The 26,661-nt window shown below is 33.9% G+C and overlaps 1 pseudogene; it reads right to left on the reverse strand.

Annotated features, from left to right (window-relative positions):
- Positions 1–16,498, reverse strand: part of LOC149571609 (serine/threonine-protein kinase Aurora-2-like) — a 60,317-nt pseudogene extending 43,819 nt beyond the window's left edge.
- Positions 16,499–26,661: the final 10,163 nt, after the last annotated feature.

The following is a 26,661-nucleotide window of genomic DNA, read 5'->3' on the forward strand; positions in this document are numbered from 1 at the left end:
ACAACATCTAAATAGCCTAGAGCAAAAATATACAAGCTAATGTAGAATTAATGGATATTTTCCTAACAGTTGGTTCATAAATCATCCAATGCATTCCCTCATCTACCAATTTCAACCAGAGAATTAGAAAACAAATTATTGGAGTGTATTGTTTAATTAGTGAGGTGGTTTAGCTTTGGTAGAATGTGAGGTTGATGGTTGTCATTGTCATTGATGTCAACATCATTATGTCAACCTCTAGTGTGTCAGTAGTTGTAAAAGATTAGAATTGTATTTTTTTTTATAGTATTGTTGTGAAGAGGCAAGGCTGATGAAAAGGCCCGAATTGTCTAGCATAATTTGATAGATTTTAGATGTGTAATTATGTTTTTTGAGTATTGGGTGCAAGCTGAGAAGTTTTTCCAATATTTTGTGTTTGTGTTTGAGATTGAAGGTCCAAATTGGGAGTGGTATTTATTCTAGCATCATTTAACTTCCAAAAGGTCATATAATATTGAATATTAAGTTGCTACTCCAGGTTCTACATAGTTGACTTCTAGTGAGGAGGTGGCTTCTAAATAAGTGAATGTTGAAGTTGACTCTTGATTTGTATAAGTGGTCTTTAGCATAGATGCTTGAAAGGAACTGATATTTCAACTTTGCATCTCATTATAAATTTCAAAACTTTTGTACACAATTTTCCCAAAATGACATTAGGACAGCACTTAAGTTATAAGTTATTATAAATAATACATTAGCATAAAAATTTGGTAGTGTTAGTGTTCTAATATATTATAATAATAACATGTTAGTGTTCTTAAGATAATTTTAAGTTTTAGCCTCTCAATGAACAAATCAAGAAAAAAATAAGCTTATTGCTAAATAGGCTCAACAGTTAAGCAAACAAGATTTTAATATAATCATGTATCCATTGTAATGATGTTCATAAGTCTAACTAGAGGTGGTTTCATGATGGTTATTCTCCTAAGTTTTGTAGGCTGAACTATTTATAAAGTAGAATTTTTGAGCTCTCTATAAAGAACCGAATGTAGAGAATATGAGAATAACTATTCAAAAATCTAATGTTTTGGTTTAGCCTCTTGTGCCTTTCTGCTCATTCATATGCAATTAAATTCATCCCCAATTTCCATATTTACCACAAGTAGCTTAATTAATACTTAAAATCTGGGTATTTTTTTACTTGTGTTTTTATTGGCCATCTTAAGTACGACTTTTTATATTTAGTGTAGTCTAATACTCAAGATTGTTATCTTTATTTTATCTTTTATTAGATAGTGGGTTGCCTAATGCCTTTGAAAGACCAAAGTGCCTCCTAGCATGTAATGATCAATTAACCTTGCATGAATCAATATTCGGGATTGTATTAAGAAAATTAAAGGGAAATCATTGAGCCACTCTCACTATTTTATAAATTTATACCAATAAGAAGGGTTAATTTTTTAAAATAAATAGAAAAATTCAAATCCATTCTATTCTTCCATATATTCTTTCCACCAACTATTATCATAATTTTATCACATCTAGAAGTAAAGGATTACAACATCAAATGCAACAGTTGGATAACTTCATCTTAATGTACTAACTTTCCTATTTAGTTTTCAATGTTAAAAAGTGAGGTTGTAAAATTTTAGCACTAGGTTTATTTTTTTCTTGATTTGTTCATTGAGAGGCTAAAACTTAAAACTATCTTAAGAACACTAACACATTACTATTATAATATATTAGAACACCAACACTACCAAATTTTTATGTTAATGTACTATTTATAATAACTTATAACTTAAGCATTGTCCTAATAACATTTTGGGAAAATTGTGTACAAAAGTTTTGAAATTCATAATGAGATACAAAGTTGAAATTGATAGTTTAATCACCAAGAAACCCCTAATGATGCCAATGCTTAGAAAAGGCTTAAAGCTCAAAATTTGGCCTTGGCCACTATTACTAAAACAACAAAATTACATAAGAAACTTAACCAAAAATTTGTAAAATTTATTTTAAGTAAAAAACAATGAGGATATTATAAGACAATAGTCACAATTAATAATGAACTAAGAATGACAGAGACAAAATTAATAAAGGATTCATTTCTAGCTGGAAGTGTTAAGGAAAAAATAAAAATTGATGATAGGCAACTTCTCTCACAATCGAATGGAGACTAAAACCATTCATAGAAATGGAGGGGAGATTCCATAATGCTTTAACAAAACTTTATGAAAACTAGAAAAAAAACACCCATTGATAAATGAGTGCTAATATTGCCATATTTCAAGTTGGAAGAAAAAAAACACCTAATGATAAATAAGTGCTAATATTTCCATATCCAAACACTCCCTATTATGCTCATATCAGTATAAATTGTGTCTCTATTTTCTCTGATGGTTGGGGGAAGCAATTAATTGAATTCTTCCTTGCTTAAAGATGAGGATGATGTAGATATTATCAAGGTAGCCATTTTCATGACTAACTTCTACAATAAAATGTTTTCTTAATTTTTGGTGTGAAAGAAGATGTTTTAATTTGTGGGTGATAGGAAGATAGAGCATTTCAAGGGAATTTATACAAATTAAAGGCCTTTTTGTAAGATGATAGACATGATACTCTGATAAAGAATTAGCTTTGAAAGACTAGAGGGGAGCTCAGAAAGGTTCCAAACTTCAAACTTAAAGGGCAAAGAATTAGGGTTGAGATGAATTTGTTAAAAGAGAGAGATAGAGGAACCGACTATTTTTTCAATCTAATCAGAAATAAGTAGAAATTGTAGAAGATTGAAGAAATTAAGAGTGGTGGTGGAGTGTCTTATGATTCTGATGAGATTTGTAAGGCTTGCCTTGATTTCTATAATCATTTTTTTGACTTTTAAATGTGACAAAGACAATTACGATATTTTTCTTCATGTTTAAATATGATTCCATAGAAGATTTAAAAATGAATGCAAAAATGTTTTTTTGGAGATTTTGTTGTTGAAATTTAGGAGACTATATTAATTGTAAAAATATTGCTAGTTCATCTCTTCCTTTGCTGTAAGTGAAAGAGATCAAAGGGATTCCTTCCATTGGTAAACCTTCTCAAGGTATCTTCCCTTCTATTTATATTTAATGAAAGTTTAACATTTATTCCTATTTCTATGTAGTGGAGATTAGAACATTTAACTTGGTAGAACACAGGGATAATTTTTGCCTCACTTTCTTGCATGAGAAGTAGCTCATCCAAACACCAAGGTGAGTTTGCATATTGCTTGGAAATGATGCCTACATGGACTAAAACAGAGAAGATGGTTGTCTAAATAGTGGAAGGAAATGAATCTCCAAGTTGCTTCTCTTTGGAATCAAGAAATGTCAAAATTCCCAGCTGCTCAAGGGAATTTAAATGGGAAATAAATTTAATTTATGAAAATTGCCACCACCAATCAAAAAATGACAATAAAAGGAGAGTGTGGACCACAAAAAAGGTGCTCCCACATGGCCTTCCCAAGGCCATGAGTGGTGTGCCCCCACAAAATAAGTGGATATCAATCCCAAAAATGGGGGTGGCATGATGCAATAAAACCATAAAATTTGTGCACTGTCAAAGACACAGTCAGCCCCAAAATAATGCATTCATTAATGAACATGGCATAATCATCACTATAAATAAGGAAATCATCACCAATATCCAATAAGAACATATTATTACTGATATGGCTCTCGAATCCCAAGGTTTTGCACAAATCCTAGTCCAAGAAAGGAACAAAGATGATGGTCTCTAAGGACATGTGTGCATGGGAGTGCAAAAGAAAAAATTCTAGATCATAAGGAATACTAACCTCCAAACAATTGGTAACCTCCAACAATCACTAGGAGAGCATAAACAAGCTTGCATGTATGAGAGATAACACAAGGCATACTGTTCAAAGTATAAAATCCATGTGGACAAGACTTAGAAGGCTCCAAATTACTCCACAAAACTAGGGCATGTGAGTGGGCCTTGAACAACATAGTAGGAGAACCAAGGCCCATGTGTGAGTTTAAAAAAATTGGAATGAAGGTTGTAGATATAAAAATTGTGCAAAATTCACATGGGGAGTCCATATGGGACTTGGTATGGGTGGTTGCAATAGATTCGAGGCCGCCTCATCAAAGAAAAAACCAAAATTGCCAAAAATGCTACTGCCAACTTGAGAATATAGCTAAACCATTGATGTAAAAGCTAGGAGAAAGTTATATTGTAGAACATTACAAAGAATAGATTGTCACACATGTCTTTTAAGATGGAGTTTTTTTTGTTATGCAATCCTGGTGAATGTGAATTTGCAGTTGATGTCATTATTTCATAAAGAACAAGGACTCAAGAAAGATATCATTGTATGCATCAATGTAAAATGATTAATAGTGGAACACAAATGGGAAGAAAGTGATAAATCATTTTAGGGTTTTTTTATTATACTAGCTAATGTTGCTTGCCCAACCATTCATATGCAAATTAGAGAAGTTAGAGATTTTGCTATTGTCCTGATAAGCATTAAAAAAAGAGTTTTTGTCATCTCCAAATGGGATATCAATGGCAATGAAAGGAGCATGACCTTATTAGCCTCGAAGATGGAAGATTGAAAGCACATTGAGTCATGGATTAGAATTTTTGCATTGAAGAATGAAGAGCACAACAAAAAGTTGAATGCATTAACTCATTTTTCCATCTTCAAATATTTTCCCCTTTCAAGAAGCTCATTGAATCTGCTAGTTGCTCCTTCAAATGTAGGGGTGATTCAAACATATTTTAATTGAAGCTTAAACCCTAGAGGCATGTGCACACATAGGACCATCAATAAAATTCATAGATGAAACATTGACCCACAAATCTAAACTTAACACCAAAACTACAAACCCTTGAGTTGAATACACATTAAATTATATAGGGTATTGCTATGAAATCCATAAAATTCAATGAATTAACTCATAAATTATACATGAATTCCTCAATCCTTTTCATAAATATTGAATGTTGAATATACAATAGCATTGCTTATTACGCTTAAATCATAGAGCCTGGAAGAAAGATAAATCATCATGATTGATAGGGTTATACAAGTGACCAAGGTCATCTATTCATCATAAAATAATAGGCCATAAATTATAAAAATTCATCAAAATCATGCGAACAGTGACAAATAAAATAGTAAGAAAATTGATGTACCAAATACTGCTCACAATGGCCAAATTCAACCAATCTAAAACATTTCAAAAGATGCTCAAATATTTTGGTCTAAAAATGGGGTCAAATGTACTAGTGTCATGAAATAAATTAGTGCTTGGATACCTTCCTTGTTTTCTTGAATGAGTATGGTAGATAGTGTATGAGCTAAGGCATAGTAGAACAATATGAACTCCATGGTGTAATCTAGATGGACCAACATGAGTGCTTTGGATATGGCATATTTAATTTGATCAAAATCCTTTCTTATAGAATCATTCCAATTGAAATTTTGACTCCCTTTCATCATATCAACAATGCATTTGGTGATTTCCAAAAAATCATGGATGAAACATCTTAGAAAGGTTACCTATCCAAAGAAAGATTTGACTCTAGATTTGCTTCCTAAAAGATTTAGTTGCATGATGGGTATGACATGTTCTATGTCAATCCTAATCCCTTCCTTGAAAACTATGTTACCAAGTAGTTTTCCTTCTCTAATACACAAGATTGATTTCTTGGGATTGAGTGAAATCCCATGCTCTCTACATCTTTCCAATTCTTTCTACAAATCTCCTAGATGATTTTCTATTTTCTTGGAGAAGACTGTCAGATCATCCAAGTAGATAACACTAATCTTATCCTTTAGATCAATGAAGGGGAAAGTCATAGCCTATTGAAAGGTGGTGCCAACATTAATGATCCTAGAGAGCATTTTGTTATATGAAAACATTCCCCAAGGAGTGAACATAGTCTTGAACTAATCTTCCAATTTTACCTCAATTTGGTTGAAACCTAAAAATTCATCTACCATGGACATCATTTTGGAGCCCTCAACTATTCGTAGTAAATTATCCATATTAGGAAAGGTGTAGTTGTCTTTTAGGGATGCCTAATTTAAATTCATAAAATCCATGCAAATTCTAATCTCCCAACTCCTTTTTTGGATTGGGACAATTTTAGCTATCCACATCGAATGATGTATAGGGTAAATAGTTTTAGCTTCCAAAATATTGGCTATCTCCCTAAAGATGGCATCTAAAACCATAGGGTTGTAGTTACACTAGTTTTGTCTAAAGGGAGTTGCCTCAAGCTTGAGGGGAATTTTGTGCTTGAATTCACCATTCCTAAAGGTCTTTAGGTCCTCATATCCCCATGAAAATACATCTTGGTATTGTGTCAACATAAAAAATTCTTTTTCCCTTTCTTCTTTTGAGAAACTATGACCAATATTAACTAGCTTTGGTTTATATTCAATTCCAATATTCATCCCTTTGTATTCCCCATAAGTTTGACCTTCTTCCCTTCTCCCTTTTGATAAATGCATCCTGCTTATCAAATAGTTTCTCAAGTGAAATTGGTGTTGAGGGATCTTGTTACCTTTGAGTTGTTCATCTCTAAGCTCCAAATCTTTCTTGGTGTTAGGGGAGAAATCCTTATAGGCTTTTCACTCCCTTCAAAGTATTGTTCATTGAATGTCATTCAGATCCTTCTATGAAAGACTATATTTTCTTATCATTGAACACTTTCCTAGTCACAATGTTGTTAGGTATGTTCAGCCTAAACAAGACTTCAACATCCTATTGATTGTTTTTGAAACCTAGATGTGGTAGTAGCAACATGGCGGATGTGTTTAACATGTCCACCCTTGCATATTTTTCTATTGGAATAGCTTGAATTGAGACAGTGTAGAGGTGCTCAATCTCATCCCAAACCCCATTTCGTTAATTCTCGAGTCTAGCATTCTTTATAGTGTATTGAGCTCTAACTTTCTTCATTATAAGCTCTATGTCTCCTTGATATCTTAAGATGTTAACTCCTCTCTACTTTACAATGGTGATACCCAACAACAAGAATTCATACTCTATTTTATTATTGGTTTTTTTGAATTGTAGCTTGTATGCAACTTGAGTCACATCTTGATTTGGAGATACTAGCCCTGCATCACCTCTAGACCTGAGAATAGCACAACTGCCATCAAACTCCAGTGTCTAGATCCCTAGATCACTACAATGATCTAGTTGTTCTTCTAAATAATCAAAGTTAGAAAACATCACATAATTTTTGAACTCCATTTCTTGATATAGGATTTGTGACTTAGGATTATCAAAATTTTATTAAAACTATGAATTCGACCTTTATCTCAAGTTCTAGTTTGATTAACTTATTCCCCATAGGAATAATAGCATGAGACCAATCCATATTAATTCTACCTCTCATGTCTCTATAAAATCTTCTACTCAAATGTATTCTATAGCTAGCCAGAATATCTACTACTAGGATGGTTAGTTTCATTCTCTTTGTAGGGTGAGCATCCAATGCTACTTTTGTATCTTTCACTTGAGCTATTAGAGGCACCTTCTTTGAATCCATGGAATTAAAATGTCCATAGGTTTTGGTAAGGGTTAATCCAAAAGAATATGCAATTGAAGAGGGCATGACATTATTAGATGCTCTAGAATCAACAATATAGTTACTAAGCTTATGCAAGTTTACTTATAAGGACACATAGAGTGGGTCTGGCATCTGACCAGAGGAGGTAACCAAAAGTGACACCTCTTCTTTGAAGAGAATAGGAAAAACAAACTCTTCATTAGCTAGTGGTCCACTATCCAACTAGGGCTGGTCATTTCTAATGGTAGAGTTGATATTGGGCTAGATTTTGGCATTGCGATCACTTTTACAATAATCTACTAGCTTTTTGTAATTTAGCAAGATGAGTTTTTAGATAGTCAAGGGGAGACACTTAGATATGATCATCCTTAAAATATTTTATAATATCAAATTAGGAATGAGGTTTACCATCTGGATCAAACCTTGACTACTCTTTCCTCTATAACAAGGAAGAGGATGCTCCAACTACAGCTAGTGAAGGGCAAGTGGCTAAGTTCCAAGAAGTAACAAATTTCACTAGGTTTTTATCTCTCTAATTTCTTGTATCTATAGTCATCTAAATCCTATCTAAGGTGATGAAGATGTCACCTCCAAGCTCTAAATCTAATTCATACTATAAAAATAATGTTCAAGAGTCATCATGGAGATTAGAATCATCTTCACTTTCAGGATACTTGATGGTTAGATCATTAGTAGTAGTTAGCTACTTATATCTATTCATTTATGGGTAGGAATCACCATCATGATTAGCTTGTAGATGAAATATGCACATATTTTTCTTCGTGGGAGGTGCCTCAATAGAATGCTTTTGCTAAGTAGAAGGCAATTATAATGGTTTTCCTTTATGTTGCCTTCGAGGAATATCTTGAGATGGTTCCTGGAGTGAAGAGTTAGGTTTTCCCATTTGTCTCTTCATGGAAATCATTTTATGAGAGAGCTTTTGAAGCATTGCTTTAGTACTATTAGTTACACCAAGGGTAGAGCTTGTAGATGCTCCACTCTAAATCTCTCTTTTTCACTTCCTAGCTACTTAAGTTATCCTCCAATTTGATTGCCAAGGTCTAAGAAGCCAATAGATCAGTGACTTGTGTATATCTTATTTGAAAAGTTATGTAAAGCAACATGGAGCTAATGAAGAACATCTCCTAGTTATTAGTAGGAGACCTTATTTTAGTAGAGATCCTATTGACCAACTTATTGAATTTGGAAATCAGTTCTCTCACATGAACATTGAATTTTTTCTTTATCTATGTAAGTTGAGTCAAAAGAATATGCTCATCCTTTGTACTCCTATAGTGTGATTCAAATTGTTTTTTCATGTCATCCCAAGTTGTGATACATCCTACTAGAAGGTTTTAAAACTAGTTAGTTGCATTGTCAACAAAGGTTTCAATAAATATCATCACTGCTACATCCTCATGCTAAGGAAAAATGACACTCCATGCAATAAACAAAGCTTTAATGTGCTCATCAGTAGAGACCTTCCCATCACCATTGAATTTTTGGAAATTATTTCTAGAAGCTCTAGGAAAGTCATTAATGGTAGCAAGGCATAAAGGAACAATAGCATTACCCTAGGGAAAGGCCATTGAGGTAGTGAGGATTATTGGTATAGCCTAAAAAGTGATAGTAGTAGGGGTAATGACTCCATAAAGAGTGAGGGCATTGCACTTTTATGGGATTTGAGTGTGGAAAAAAGGAGGCAAAGATTAATGGCTATGTATCCAGGCAATAGGCAGAGGTGGTTTAAAAGGATAACCACTCATACCTTGATATATTGGATCCTTAGAGCATGTTCTCCCTCTTCCTATAGGATCTTCTAATATAGGGATCTCTACTTTCTATAATCCTTTGAGGATATCATCGACTTTCCCTTTACCATCAGTGTTGCAGGTATATGTAGAATCCTTGGTGAACTATCTTTGCTTACAATGAATGTGATTCTCTTAATATTCTTTCCTATAAAACTTCCTCCCAATATTCAACATTGGCTTCTTCTCTTTTGAGGGTGAAGTTTACTCTTGTATACTAGTCAAGGGACTTTCAACTTTTCTAGGTGAGGGTATTCTACTAATTTATGATATCATCTTGTTCATCTTGGAAACTAAGATTAGGTTGCACTATTGGGATTTGTCCCTCATTAGGCAATAAAATTTCTCCTTAAGAGTTGCTATACATAACTCAACTATTTGAGTTCCACAAAGATAATCTCTAGGTTTCTTAGTAAAGCCATACACAAACTTAATTTAGAGAACTTAGTATGTATGAGTAATTCCCCAGTAGTATTTCCAAAAATTATTGGTTACCCATTTGTCTTCCTTGATATTTTGATTTATACCTTCACTCTTTGACTACCCAATGGCTTATGGAAAACAAAGAAGTTAACAACAAAATGGTTCGATGTAGTAATCTATCAGACCCCTAAATTGAAAAGTACATCTCCCTTATGAATGTAAGATATGTAATGAATTTTGCCTTTTGGATTTTGAGGGTATGCTCTTAGCTAAAGAGCAGAAGATACAAAAACCAAGTTTCTCAACACTTTAAACAACCTAGGGAAATGAAGTGGTATTAACTCACAAAATGCAATCTATTATGACCTAGTATGCAATGAATGGAAATATGTATAACTAGCTAACACATCAAGAAAAAAAGAAAAGATGGTGAAATAAGTAATTCCCTGATTACATAATTAGCTAATGATTTGATAATATCCAAAATTTCTATCTCACATCTACTCCACATACCAATTTTAGGATTCCTTATGCATTTAAACACATGAACAAAGGCATACAAGAGAGATAAACAAAATACATGCTAATGTTGTAGAAAGTATCATATACAATCTATCAAACAAAGGGAAAAAAAAACAAAGTTCATTCACATTTATTCATCTTTCAAAATTAATAAATTCATTCCATATACTCTACTTTAAACAAAATGAACAAGAAAGCTTAAAATAGACTTGGAGTCACACATAGCAGTCCTAGCTATAGGGGTTTTCCCAAAGTAATTTTTTCCAACCTTATTAACTTCATCAAAGATTGTATTTATAGGCCTTCTCAAAATTGCTAGTTACATGGATTATTGCTTTACAGAGCATGTCTAAACAAAAAGGCTAAGAATAGGGAAAGCTTTAATCATTTTACCTTATAGAGATTGACAAAATTTGAAGAATGAATAAAATTTGAGAATAGAAGAAGGAGAATGAAATATCTCTAAAAAAGCATCAAAATCATCATGCCTTTTTAGAAGTAACTAATTTAGCTCAGTAAGCTTTCATGGCTTCAGTTACTTTGTCAAACTCTTTGACACCTAGAATGATGATATTGTTGGCTTAGATGATCTAGTTGTCATGTATCTCTATCAACTCATATATTTTGGCCACCCTTGACTATAATTTCTCCATTTCTCTCCTTATGATTGCAACCATTGCTAAGAGTTCCTACATCTTGGACACTTGGAAGTCGAGAGTTCAATAGTTTTATCAACAATTGTCAAGAACTTTGATTTTATTCTTTCAATGTCCACAAACATGTCATTAGTAGATTTGATGTACTCTGTGCAAGATCTTCAAATATTGAAATAAATTTTCAATGATCTTTTGAAATACATATTACACATGCTTGAGCTCATTTTTGGATCTCATGGAGCTTCCTATGACAAAGTCCAAGGATTTCTTCTAGTTAAATAGTGAGTCATTACTAGTCTTAAGGATCCTGTGAGCAATGACCACATTTGGATTCATGTTATCACTTCCTATAGAAGGGTCAATTCGTCTATCATCTTATCTTCTAACTTTTGTATGGTTTTCTTATGATTATAAGCCACTTCCCTAGGCATGTGAGCATTCAATACTAGGATTCCCAAGTTTTCAACCGATGGGGGACCTTGAGCCTTCATCTGATCTAACCATGCTCAGCCTATCTACATGCATTGTCTTTCTTATTACACCATTAGGAGTAAGTTCTTGTTCTCCTCATGAACTAGGATGCCAAGATTAACTATCCTAATTTGGAAATCATATTTTAAGAGTTCATGAAATCTGCCCTTTTTCTATGGCTCAATAATCTCAACTAGCATGTGACTAGTTGTTGAATCCATAGATAGTGCAACAATAGTCTTCTTTTTATTTTTCTTCTTGGATGGATAAGAGGAGGTGACTTCTATGATCATGTCCTTTGATGGGGTTGCATCCCCATATCTTCTATTATTCTTATCAATGGTCTCTTCGAGACATGAATCTATAGAGATTACATTGATGGTAGATTGCAATATAATGGGGTCAAACAACTTCCTTGGGATTAATGGAGTTGGCTTGCTTTGGGAACAATATGGAAGATAGATACCTTGGTTACTAAAAGGGATAAAGTATCCCCTCTCTAAGAGGCTTCTTGTTCTATACCATCCATGGGATTAGTGTTACCATCCAAATTAATGACTTAAATAGTGGAAGATGCTTTGGCCACTATGTTTTCTTGTTCCTTCCCCTTGTCCTTATCATCTTCTGTCTCCCTAGTCATCCTAATATTTAGAATAGGGCCAACTCCATAGATAGGGGTGAGTAGTACATTCTTTTCCTAAGGCTAGTCTCCACCTTGGCCAATGGACTATAATGGCCATATAGATGTTGATGTAGTGGATATAGTGGTTGTTTCTACTAGGTACTAGGCTATTTCAACTGATACTACACTTGTGGAACTAGTGCTCTTGGTCCTTTTCTTCCTTTCTCAAGTCCACTCCACCCATTTTTCTATTCTTTTTATTATCCCTTGCATGAGAACCTCCATAGTGTCAATAACTAGATCTGTAGGTGGGGCAGACAATGTTTTTGTTCCCTTGATCTTCTTGTCAAATGTGGGGTGCATGTAGTGTCCATCATCTACGAGGTTAGAAACATCAACATAATCATTATATAATTTTATCTCATCAATGGTTAGCCATGAACAAAATATCTCCCAAGTTTGGTACTCATTAGTACACCTAGACTAGAAGTCACCAATGTTTACAACATGCTTGTAGGCATATCCCAACATCAAATGATCCCTTACAAAGTTAACTAGATCATATTGAGGCCTAAACACCTCATAGTCTAACAAATTAATCTTGCTCTCAAATCTCTTCACCAAATTTTGAGCATTAAATCTGGAAGCACATAAATATAGGCCAACCACTATAGGGAAGGGAATCTTTTCTATCTTCTTTATGTTGAAGCACAAGGTATTCACTTCTAGGATTTGTAGACATAGTTTGACGAGGACCGCCATGCATCCAGGATACCTCAAAATCCTCTTAGGAAATCCATCATAAGATCCTATTTGCAAATAGGAAGAAACTAGATGAATGAGCACTTGCATTGGCTTATGGTCAAAATTACCTCTAGTAGGAATCTCCTTTAAGGTCATCCTTGCAATTATTTGCATAGCTCATTTTGAAAGCATCATTGAAAAATGTGTACTCCTCATAGCTTCTTTCCAACTATAGATGTGGGTAGCAGTCATAGGCTTTTTTGTGCTCATAATAATTTGGTATGCTAGGGAGGCCAGGCCACAAGTTGTGAGTTACAAAAGCATAGATCAGATAAGAGGACATGTAGAATTGCTTAAATCTTTTGGTTGAATTCAACCATAATGTGAGCTCATCATACATTATCTGTACCTAGTTGATTTGTTTATCCTCAACATAGGTTACTTGTACTAGGAAGAAATGGTGCTCAATGAACTCCAAAATCTCCTCTTTTCCCTTTGGTATAAGGAGAAGAGAAAGGATATCCACAGTCTATTGTTTTAGATTTGTGCCAAATGGAGTCTTTGGAATATTTTTCTCTTCTTTAAGCAGGTAGTCTAGAAGTAGGTCCTCTATGTTGGTGTTTTGACAAACTACTAAACAAGAAAATGCTCAATACCATAATGACATCACTAACATAATCTAAGGATTATCCAGTTCCTTTCAAAAATTATGAGTCCAAACCATTTGGACCCAACTTTAACAAAACCAAGGGTGGTTTTCTACTCTTTAGGCTCTGCAAAACCAGGGTGGGTATACCCAGGGATGATTCAAGACTGGGAAACACTATATGAGTATTATTTTAGTTTCATTCTAATTCTCATCTCAAATCCTCAAATACATGCATAATTCATGACATTATGATAAACACATCTCATATAACATATTTGGCCAAAAATCTTCTATAAGTCTGCATAGGTTCTCAGCAATAGTAACTAAATGAAGCTAAAACATTCCATGCAAACAATTATTGGCTACCTTTGAGGATCTAATAAAAATAAAATTAAAATTGATTATAATTGTACATTTCAAAACCATTTATGACATATTTCTCCTTAAAATAAATTAATTTGATAATGCCTAATCCATTGGGGTTTAGAGTCTACAACAAATCCTTAGATCTAATTTGTTGCCTTACAACAAATATTATCATAAATTCTTATCAGAATTCATCATTCATAATCCTTTCTACTACAATAGAAACCTTATTAAATTCATCAAAGCTTTTAATTAATCCATTGAATTAATAACAATGATGAATAGATATACAACCTAACTGGATTAGATTCAATTGCACAAGCCTTTACTCATACAACATCAAGGTAACCAAGTAATCAAAAGGAGATAGTTCAAAAAGAACTAATATGGGGACAGCTCATAATTTGTATTCATTTTCCTTGAAAATTTGTATACATTATTAGTAAACTCAAAATGACCTCAAGAAGAAACATAGAGATCATTCTATATTCATATATTCTCAAGAACTGGCAGAGAACATACACCACAAATTTTCTCCAAAAATTGCATCAAGAACAAAAATAAGTATATCACCTAGACACAATAGAAATTAGACCCTTTCTCTAGCCCTGGAATCCCACTTATATTGTGTGAGATCAAACAAGCTTCAGGCTAAGAGAAAGTGATAGGTGTCCTTTACAAGAAATATTTATATAGACCCATCACAAAAAGACAAAAATGTGGGTAATAGAAGATGTCCAAATCAAAACATTCCTTTTGGTGGGTCAACTTCTATCACATCTTCCAACGCTGCTAAGTTGGCTACTATTTTGATCCTACTTTGTATGTAATAGCCAAATTAGCCAATGATGAAGTCTGTTCTGATGATGGTATATTAACCTCCACCTCTGGGTTTTCATCTTCTTTATCCTATATGGTGGGAGTAACTTCTACCTTTTTCTCTTCTTCAATTGTATCAACATCCTGTGTTCTTAGGCTTGCAACTAAAAGTGACCGAATATTCTTGTCTTCTTCTTCTAGTTGGGCTTGAGTAGTGATGGTGTCAATGATTTGGATCTCCTCACCCTGCACCTCATCACTATTAGTTTCATCTTCACCAAAATGTTCATCAAGAGCTATTTATGCCATCCACTTGTCAAACAATGTATCATCTGGCCAATTGAATTGCAAAATATCCTTCTATCTATTTAATATATACTCAGCCTTATTATCAATATCAACAAAATCATGTTTTAAAGAATCAAAGAATATCTGGGCCTTCACCATTTCTTCTATTGTGGCAGCCCACCATGATTGCCCTATTTCATTTATGACTTGATCCATTCTTAAATAGAATAAATCATCAAGATACTTTGCCCATTCATCTTTGTTTTTTAAATTATTTTTCTTGTCCAGGGCACGACGAAAAAAACTAAATTTTTGGCTCTTATATTTGTTCAAGTAGCCTACTATTATTCTTTGTAAATGAATCCTTTTGTTGTCAAAATTAGCAAGATCAAAAACAATATCAAAGGTTTTTTCAATTTGATCACAAGAATTATTAATGATAGAGAAACACAAAAATGTCATTTTTTTCTCCCTTCTTACCCATTTATTCATGACAAGCTTTAAAGCCTCATCATTGGCTTTCAACTCCTCCCAGATACTAATAACCTTGGCCAATTGATCATGAATTAGTGGTCATTCAACTTTGTCCCCCAAATATGTGAGAACTTTTCTTAGTTTATCTTCATATTTTGACTCCAGCTCTACATGTAAGGCCCATAGTTTACCCTTTTTTTTATTCAAAATCCTCAGTAGTGTAGTACTATGGCCTTTGGGGTGTATCTGGAATTTCTATGAGGGGGGTGAATTTGAAGGGCTCAACTGGGGGGCAAGGGTATGTTATTCTTGGCCTAGTGAATTTTCGCAATAGCTTGTTCTCAAGCTCAAATCTCCTTTTTACCTCTTTATTGTAGGCATACACAACTATCTCATATTTATTCTATAACTCAAACATAGCCTATTCATCCTTTTTAGTAGTGGCCAAAAGAAATTTGGAAGAATCCACATTCCAATGTGCTGCCTACAAATGTGAGGTATTAGCAACTCTTCTTACAATTATGCTTCCCATCAATCCAGACTCATCTAGCTGTGATGATGGAGCTCTACATCCTCTTCTCAATGACCAACTTACCAATGCAGCTTGATCCTCAATGAATGCAGTGCCTTGGAAATCCCCTTTATTTTGGTCTTGCAACACCAATTTATTAGAAACATAATTGAAAATCAATGGATCTACAATATCCCAATTACGTAATAATAAAATGTTAGATGTCTTTACCATTTGCCTTCCCTCTTCACAGGTAATGTTCTAGAACTCTTTCATCATTTGTTCCTTTATTTGTTTTTGGATGGAGGCTTCATCCATTTTTGGATGCTCTATTTTCAACTTTTTACATTTTCCCTCAAACATATTCATCTTTTCCCTCCAGGCAAACTTCTAAAAAGCCTTGGATTTCACAAAATTGTCATCAGCTAAAAATTGATGACTTGCCTGTTCTAAAACAAGGTCCAATTCGTTGCCTCTATACTCAGCTATTATTAGGTCCAGACTTGGGAGGGGAGGTTCTAGACGATTACCTTCATCCAATTCTTCTTGAGTAACAAAAATACCTCCCCGTGATCCCATCTCCTCAATTTTCTCACCTGTAAGATATTCATCTCCAATCCTCAAAAAGGATCGAGTGGACGAATATTCCTCAACTTGAGGCCTCTCTTCTTTCATTACCTTCTGTCTCTTGGGACTAGGCTCATTAGGCATCTCCTCCAGGGTTGTACTGGTGGATCCCATTATTTTTTTGCCCTTATCTATAAGAGCCCTTTGATTTTGAATTATAGTGTAACCAAGCTTCTTTTATACAATTATTTGACTAGCTCCTATATTAGGAGTGAAAGCCAACCTCCTTGTGACTTCTCTAGCCTTATCAGGATAAGAATCAATAAAAAAAAAATTCTTCTCATTCATAGCTTCCATCATTTTAGGGAAGTTGCTCATTAGCTTATTTATTCTGTCAGCCTTTGTATTAGCATTATCTAAAGGACTATATTTTTTATCAAAATAATGAATGAATTCTAGGATGCTGGAGTAAACTCAACATTTTTATTTTTTAGTTTCTTGTTCCTACAATGAGAATTCATTCCTTATAATGTTCTCTAGATAATATGAATCATGTTTGACTTATTCTAGCTTAATCCTATGCCTCAAGGTCTGATTGAAAAATCCCTCAAAATCACAAAAATAGGGATGAGAGACAGCCATCATATACTGATCCAAAATTTTATGCAAAAAGAGCCAACCCCATTTTGTAATCACAAATTGATGGGCCACTATGTGGGTAGGAAAAATTGATCATAGTTGCCTCTTCAACAAAAACATTTCCTCTACTCCTCATAGTTTCCATAAAACTTTAGCCATTCCTAACATGAAAAGTACTTGGTAAGGCAAGAGATGAGGACTCCCTTTAAAACCATAAATTTTGAAAATAGTGGAAACATAGTAAGGAATGATATCTCCCTAATTATGTGAAACTTTCAAATCATGGGGGCTATCCATAGGCTTGATGAGACTCATCAGTACCTTATGGATTCTGGGATTGTCACTCAATATGAGGCATCTGAACTTAGAAGCAAAATATCTATCAAATCTAAAAAAACTAGAATTATTTACATCCCAGGTCATATCTTCCCTCCACAACTAGACTGGCAGTACTTCCCCATCTTCATCTCTGTTCAATTCTATCTCATTACCAAAATAAGTCACCCCCTTGAACAAGAACATATGCATTAATAGAGAATAGTGGCCAAAAGTCTTCTCCACTTTGCCCTTTGCAATTTCAACTAATCTAATATGAATTTCTTTAGCCAAAAAGGAAGCGAAATCAAAGATAAAATCTACACTAAAAGAAGCCATTTGAACCATCATATACATAAGGCCAATGGGCATAAAATCCTGCTCATCTTCACCAAAAACATGGCACAGGGTCCTGTATATCTCTATAGCCTAAGAAGTGAAAAGAATCTTCTTGAAAGGTTCTTTATAGGCTGCAATAATTACTGGCAGAGTTCCTATAGTACCAATGTTTCTAACAATGGTTCTAAGTGAAAAACCTCTCTAATTTCTTCAAGGCTAATTGAGACCAGAGGCACACCATCATTTCTTCACACAACCCTAATAGCTTGGTCATAATTCATGGCAATGGGTTCTAGCAAATCATAATCCATGAAAACACTTGGAACTACTAGCTTTCCCAAATCAAAATTCCAAATATTAGCATGAGGAGAAAACAACTTCCTTTCTAAAAACCACTTTTTAAACAAAACAAGGCCAGTTTGAGTAATTATTGCATCGCTAACCTAGTTCCCCTTGTCATATAAGCCATCAACAATTTTTAGCCTAGGATTTAAGGAAGTTAACCTTTTAACTTGTGCAGGCTCTGTAGTGGATTCTAGGAGTAATTCTAACAAATCATCGTGGACATTCCTATCCATATAATTAACTTGCCCAAAGAATTCTTTCTTAGGAGGCATCTTGATCATAACAATAGGAACTAAAATGTCACAGAGGTTATATATGAGTACTTACTTGACTTGCCTGACTTGTTTTTCTTCAAACTTTTGCAGTTGCTTTCAAATAGATGAGGAATAACTTCACATCTTTACCAAGCTTTACACAATGTGATGAACATGTTCTTGTGCTCAGAAAACATGAAATGTTTGTTTGCATGGGACTAGAATGAATGAAAATCTTTTGTATTATACTCTATTTCTCACACACGTGAACCTTTCATTCATCATAAATGCACAAAATAGAAAAATAGAGTAGCATCAAACTTTCTTTTAAATTTGTGCCATTGATCCTTGAAAAATCCTATGATCCAAGAATGAAAACTAGGCTAACTCAATTTTCTTCTTAGCACGCTGGTAGTCAAACCAATAAACTGCCTACATCTATACCTTTCCTTCAATGTTGGCATTTCAAACTAGGCCCATAGATTACCAAGGACATGTGTCATCAACTCACTAACTCGCTATACATAACTTTCAAGCACTTTTCCAAACTGAGCTAGTGATAACCACTGATTTTGCTCTGATCGTGTGGCAGATATTTAAAATAATTTTTAAGAAGACAATGGTGGGTCCCTCGCTCACTAACTCACTATACCTAATCTTTTCACATCTTTCCATAGCAAATTAACAAGCATCGTTGATCCATACTTGATCTTGTGGATAACGTATTACTACAACTGTATTGGGCCTTTATTCTCTAACTCGCTATACCTAACTTCCAAGCACTTTTCCATAGTGAGGTAGCAATCATTATTGATCCTAGTTTGATCTAACGATCAAAATTCTTCACAGGTTTTATACATGGGGGGGTATGGGCCCAGGATACTACTATTGCTGAGCTAGCTCAACATGTTGGCACACATATATATTTTTAATCTCTTAAAGACACCACATGTGGGCCACCACATTGCTACCGGTGAAAATAGAAACTATATGGCTAGCAATATGGCGAGTTTCAATGAATAAAAATTTTCCAACTTAAAAAAATACTTAGTAGGATGCCACTTTGCAATTTTATCTACACAACTCATCTTTATCATGTCACTCATTTAGGTTCCACCTTTGAGAACTTTCTGTTACATCACCACTTTCTAACCAATCGCCACATCGCTACCACTGAAAATACCAACTATCTAGCTAAGAATATAGCAATCTCTTGGTAAACATCAAAACTGACACTAGGAAATAAAACACAACTTGCACAAAAATAAAAGTAGAGCTTGCACCATATTTTCTTCGGGACCCTCACAATCATTTTCTAATTTTTAAAAGAACACCATCTTTTGCAATAATCGAGCTCTCGCCATGTCGCTACTAGAAAAAATGATGTTATTCTAGTTAGTGATATAACAAAAAACACATTGATGAAAAACCTACCAATTAATGCTGGTGTCAGAGAAGATGGTCATGCACATTTATAAGACCACAAGGGAATTTCCACTATCACATCAATCTTTAAAATAACATGGCCTTTTGAAAAAACTAGGAATTCACTATGTCACCACTGACAAGTCACATGGATTTTTTGATAGTGACTTAGTGAATTGTTAGAGAAACTTGGATGCCAGTAACACCATATATAGGTTTCTACACATGCATTTCTTCTAAAAACTAGCAACCATGGGACATAACATGTGGTCATAATGTCACAATTCTCAACACTGAACTTCATTTTTCAGACACAGTCACAATTATCTGATGGTCGCTACCTCGCTAGGCATAACATTCGAGCATCTTGCTTTAGCGAATATCCAACAACCGTAGATTCAAATAAGATCTAATGGTGGGATAAAACTTCTTTCATAAGGACTGAACAATGACCTCAACATGGGAGGGAAAAGAATATTTGCTTATCTTTTTTTAAAACTTTCGTGCCAAGGAAAATTTAAAAAGGAACAAGACATAGGGTTTTAACAAAGATTTTTCAAAGGCTAACAAAAGGATGACTTAGCTAGAAACCCCACTCATCATTAATGAATCCTAATATGAATTTTTTATACCTAGACAAAGGAATTTTACTATGCAAAAATTTAGACTAACACTCTACATGTCTTCTTGTCTAAGTGATGTAGCCCAAACCCCTTTAAAAATAATATTCCAAATATTATAACACCACAAAATTTTAAAACACCAAATTCTTCATTCAACTTCTCCAACTCTCTTCTACCTTACAATGAAATAAAAGGCCTACTTACTAGAATTTTGAAAATTACCATATTTGGTAGATTTTTGGGAAAAAATAGAATTTTCCATTTTTGGTGATTTCCAAAATCCTTCCTACTGTTGGAATTAACAAGTGGGGAGATGCACTTCTAAGGTTGGTAGGGGGGTGGGGGTGAATCAGAAGTAACTCACCTGAACCCTTTTAAATTCCTTTAACTAAAACCATTTACATGCATCCAATCTATCTAATAAACATGAAAGTAAAGACATGCATGAAAATAGATAACACACAAATTTAGTAAACTAGAAACCCTCCAAAATGAGAAGGTAGAATTGGGGTGGGGATGACACCAAAAAAATATCACTATGGCAATGTGTAACTATTCAAGGTTACAATGTTTGACCACTTCCAATGGTCTACACTATGAAAGGCCTATCTTGTTAAAGACTTTTACACTCTGTCAAAACTAACCTGGTTAAAGGATTTCACTACTGTGCTAAAAGTAGGCCTAGCTAAAGGACTTCAGTACATTCATTTGGAATGCCACCATATAAAAAGATTTACAAATGGCTGCTAGGCCAACCTAAGTCCATAGGATTTCCATATCTAATACAATTTCTAGAGAGTATTAGAAAATCTTTGACCTAATAACTTTGTAATCTTTAATTGCTAATTCTAGGTCCTTGTTTTTCTTTGACTGACCTAAGCCTTGCTTGATCTAATATGTCACTTTGCAATGTTCTAGTACTCTATTATTCAACAACTAAATGCTACAATGCTGTTGTATTCTTCACTAAGTCTCTAACTCTATGAATTTTTCTATAGTTCACCCATACACTTAATTCATCCATACATTCAATGTGGTTTCATCCTGCTTTTAAAGATTTCAAAGACTTAGGGTTAGGTATGAATCTACAATCCATATTAAATATTTATTTCCCACTCAATTCATGTACCTTTCTTTTTGGTTGCATGCCTTCTCCATTTTTCTTATTGGCTACATGCTGATTGCATAGGTAATGCAAAAGATTCATTCTTATCCTTAATATTATTTGAGATTCTTTTATGTCAGCTTAGAAAATAGTTTACATCTAAGTTTGTGAAGGCACAAAATCATATGTTTATTTTTGTGTTACTTAGCACGTGTTACCTCTTATGTTCAGCACATATAGAAAAACTATCTCACTCAACTCCTATAGCAATTATGTTGCACTTGGCTTCTATAGTGACTCAGCACCTATACTTTTCTCAGCACTTGATCTTTACTCAACACTTGAAGATTGCTTAGCACCTAAAGTTTTGTTTGTCTTGGCATACATTGTAGCTCGACATCAACTCTTTACTCAACATCTATACATATTTTAGATGGCATGTGTTACTAGCTCAACATGAACTTAGTAAACATCTTAAGTGTGTTGACATGAAATAGTCAAAAACCTAGTCTTAGATTCAACAATCTCCCCCTTTGACATTAGTGTCAAAAACACTTAGTTGTATATCAAAGTCTAATCTCCTCAAGTAAAATATGCATACAATTTAGCATATATACGAAACTTCTATACAAAACTTCAAAACTTCTGTAAAAACCTATATATATATATATATATATATTGCTCAAAAGTTTTGTAACCCCCCCTAAGCTGATGTATCTATGTACCCTATACTCTACTTCATGTATTCTATATCTATATTATCTTCCATTCTCATTTACAACTCTCCCAAAACAATATATCTTCCTCTTAATTATTTCTCCCCCTTTGCTATATCTCCCACTTTTTGACACTTATGTCAAAGAGTTCTAAGGGCTAAGACCATATTTTGCCAAAAATGTTTTATTGACCTCCATAATCATCTTGAGAGATGCATCCAAAATGTCTAAAGAAATTTTCAATAATTTATGTTGGATAGCTGTCTCTGTTGCAAGATGAACAAGGCCTTATAAAGTAGAAAGATTTGGACCTTTCTTCAACACTTTTTTGCATATGCCTACTCCTTATGTAGCACTTATAGATGTGGGACTCTGGAAGACTGTATTTGCATCAATTTGCCCTAGATATTGGCCTTTTCAGCTATCAACACTATTAATTCTTTCTATGTGTGAAGTGTTTGAGCAAAATGCATCTCACTTTAAGCTTGATCTTTTGGGAGTTGAGTGTTTGAAATATTTAGATTTTTCTCCAAGCTCATTATTCTTTGGCTTGTCTCCTATGTGAAATATGAAAAATCACACTACTTTTTGTACAATGAAAATACATCCTCAAGTACCTTTTTCACTTTTTCAATATTTTTCACCAACTCAACCTATGCCAGTGCTATTTCACTTGATATCTTTTCATTTACTTTTCCTCAAAATTTCCTCTCAAACCATTCCATGAGTTTCACATTGGTTTCTTGGTCCTCATTAGTCATCTATTCTAAAATACCTATTAGTTGTTCCAATATAGGATTGGTTTCATTAGGTGTCTACAAGTTGAATGAATCAAGAAATATTTCTTTTATTTCTACTAGTGCTTGTTTCTACTTATACTCATTTCTTAGTATCTAGTCTTTTTCCTCTTTTCTATTGCCTCTTGCACTTCAAATATCTATGGTAGGTTCATTGTCCTTGAGTCATAGCTTGGTATGACTATTTCTTCCTCTAATGTAGGATCTCCATAGCGAAGTACCTTTTTAACCTTAGTAGAGCTTGAGCCTGGTGTAGAGATTTGCAGTGGCATTGCATTAGTGCTTGACTACTTCTGAGGTGTCCCCAAGATAGGCAAGTTCACCAACATTTGTATTTCCTCCCGCTCCTTAAGGATTCTCTCCACTTCTTTCTCCTCTTTTCTACTACCTTGGTCAATTATGATAATTTGAGGAGGTGCACATAGGGTTTGTGCTACAAGAACATCTTGTCTTGTTGCTTCCTTTGTAGGATCCTCGGTAGTAGTTATCACCTTTATTGTAGAATCAACCTTAGCAATTATTTCTTGTGCCTCTTGCTCTTTAGGTTTATCTACTATAGTTTTGGGAGGTTGTGAGGATTGTTCTTGTCTAGTTTCCTTCTTCCTTGTTATTTCTACTATAGCTTTTTGTAGTTCATCAACACTCACCAATAATAGATTTGTGTATAGTTGTGCTTGTAGTGTTGATTGGTAAAGGATCTTCTTGAGATCCTCTATAGTTAAAGGGTTGATATTCTAAGTAGAAGTGTTAGGAACATCATTTACAATGACTGTAACTGATGGTGTTCTATGTGGAGGACTAGGAGGTGGCAATTTTGTATCTTGTACATCTTGTTCAGTTTGCTACTCCTCTTTAGCTATTGCCATTTCATTTTCATTTTCTATTTCATCCTCCACTATTTCTTTTTTTGGCTCTTTTTATCCTTCATCCTTTTCTTGTTCTCTTTATTCTTGTTTCTTACTGGCCTCATCCTTATTTGCATCTTTATCCTTTTCAGTTTTATGTCCCTTAAAGAAATCCTCTTCTCCATCCTTGATCATAGTCAACTCATATATCAACTTCCACATTCTTATTGATTTATTGACAACTTTTTCATTTTTATTCTACAAGATGTTGAAGGCTCTATATTTTGGTGCAAACTTTCTCCCATGTTTTTTTGTTTTCCTTAGTTATTTGATCTTTATTCAATTTTGGCATTACCTATGCCAATGTGGATTCTCTAATTTCTTTTTCCATTTTTAAACAATAATGCCACTTATTTTAAACAATTTCATAAAACTCCTTAGGTATTGTATTATCTAATTCAAGAGGAGTGTTCTTGAATTCTGCCATCATGGCATATATTGATTCTTCAACTTTATTATAATCTTCTGTAATTAATTTATTAAAATAAATATTTTTCAACTTAGAAAAATTTGCATTCTTTCTAATATTATCACAAATTTTATCCACATTTGACTTAGAAGCATGGATTACCACTCTAAATTGGCTGATATCTTTAGATTCTATCTTTTCCTCATCATCTGACTCTATTTGTGCAACATATTTTCTCCTTAGTTTCTTCTGCATAGGACTAGTCTACTCAGTAGCCTTCTTTTCTTTGTCTTATTCCTTGACCTTTTGAGTTGAGGAACTTTTGGTGGCTCTTGTTTTTGGTAGAGTTGGCTTGGCTTGGGTTATCTTTGGAACCTTCTTTTCTTTAGGCTAGGCTGTAGGCTGAGTTTTGGCCTTTATCTTCTTAGGCTCGACTTGAGCTGGTGCTTTCTTGATGTCTTCTTCCTTTGCACCTTCTTCATTTTCTTCATCCTCACCTAAGCCTTGTGTTAGTGCAAGAGGTTGATGTTCCTCTTCATTATCATCATCATCTTCTTTAGCATTAGCATCCTCTTCTTCTACTTCTTTTGTAGTGCCTTCTCCAAACTTTTCTTTGAGCTTCTTTAGAAGCTTGTCTTTCTTCTTTATAGTGGAAGTAGTCTTCAATTCCATATCCACTTTGGATTGCACCACATCATATGTTCCAAAAGGTTGGGCACTCTTATCAATTTCCTTTGTAAGAAATGGTGTGATTGCTACTGATGCTTCATAAATGTTAATCTCATATCCTAATCATCTTATCCATCTATCCCATGGAACTATTGGTTGGATATAAGTACAATCAAAATCAACTAAGAAAAAAATATCATTGATGTTCTATTCCACTAGGGAAACTAGTATCCTTAGTCTTTACTTCATAGATTTCTTGAAATCCTCAAAGTAATTAGTCATTAAAATTCAAAATTGTCTCCCATTTTCTCAATGTACTCATTGATTTGAGTAATAGCTAACTTATTCGATTTCTAGTTTACTTTTCCAAAAGAGGGAAATTCTTCCATAACATAGAAAAATATATAGGTCAGAACTGATCCAACCTTAAATTGAGCACCTTTTGATCTTCTTATTGCTCCTTTATTCTCCATGATTTGTTGTACTAGCATTTTTGCTAGATCATATGTATGATCCTTCTTGACAATTTTGTAAGCCACATCCATGAAAATGCACAAAACACTATTCAATCTTCTTGATTGATAGAACTTGTGAGATATGATTCTTACTGCAAAGTCCTAAAGGGGATCCATTATTTTATCAATAGTCATGCCCCTTTTGTTTTTTTTCAATAGCTTCCTTAGAATCACTTCATAGGGTCTTGCACTGATCTAGGGTTGGAAAACCTATAACCCTATGCATGATTCTCTTTGTTATCTTGATAGGTTCTCCTTCTAACCATAAACAACCATCATGTATCCTACTTAGGAAAATTCTTATGCATTATATTTTGAATACTTTGTGGAAATCTAGGGCATGGGTTAAGCCCTTTCTTTCAACTATATGGAATTCTTCCTTTAATACTCTATTTTCACATAGTTTATCATATGCTTGATGAATCTCCATGTCTGCTACTGCTCCTACCTTTCAATTGTAACATTTCCTAGCATCTTGCGCCATTACAAATTTGGGTGGAATAATGGATAGTCTACCAGTAAGGTCATTTTTATATGCAACTTTTGGAATCAGCCTAAAATTTGGTTGTTTAACCTCATTTCTAACTAACTAATCCTAAAAAAATTCCTTTTCCTTAGGGTTTTTATAACTTGAGGCCATATTGCAAACCTAGGGTTTCAAAAGATATTAAACTTTATAATTGTGCAACTCGACACTTGAGGAATACCTTAGATCAATAAAAATGGTGCTTGATCTTTTTCAAAATCTATGAAAAAGATTCAATTATTATTTGTCAATCACTTATGTGCTCTACATTTGAATGATGAGAAATGATCAAAAATTGACCTTATACTCTTCAAAACATAGCATTATATGCTTATTGTGTATATAGTTGTACACTTAGCTCCTTAAGGATTTTAGCATAACTCAACTTCCATTGACTTCTCATCACTCAACTCCAACTAGATTTCCTCTTTACTTGGCTCCCATTTCCAACTCAATTGTGACCAATTAGTCAACTCCTACTATTAGCTCAACATTTACTAAAATTCACTCAACATCTAAGGACAGGTCAACAACATTGGTAAAAACTAGAGTTTTAACTTTGCATCTCTAATCATGTTGATCTCTTCTTTTTA

The sequence above is a fragment of the Cupressus sempervirens genome, chromosome 2 (genome assembly GCF_028749045.1).
Source record: "Cupressus sempervirens isolate cs-2001-9-10 chromosome 2, ASM2874904v1, whole genome shotgun sequence".
In the NCBI taxonomy this organism is placed as follows: Eukaryota; Viridiplantae; Streptophyta; class Pinopsida; order Cupressales; family Cupressaceae; genus Cupressus; species Cupressus sempervirens.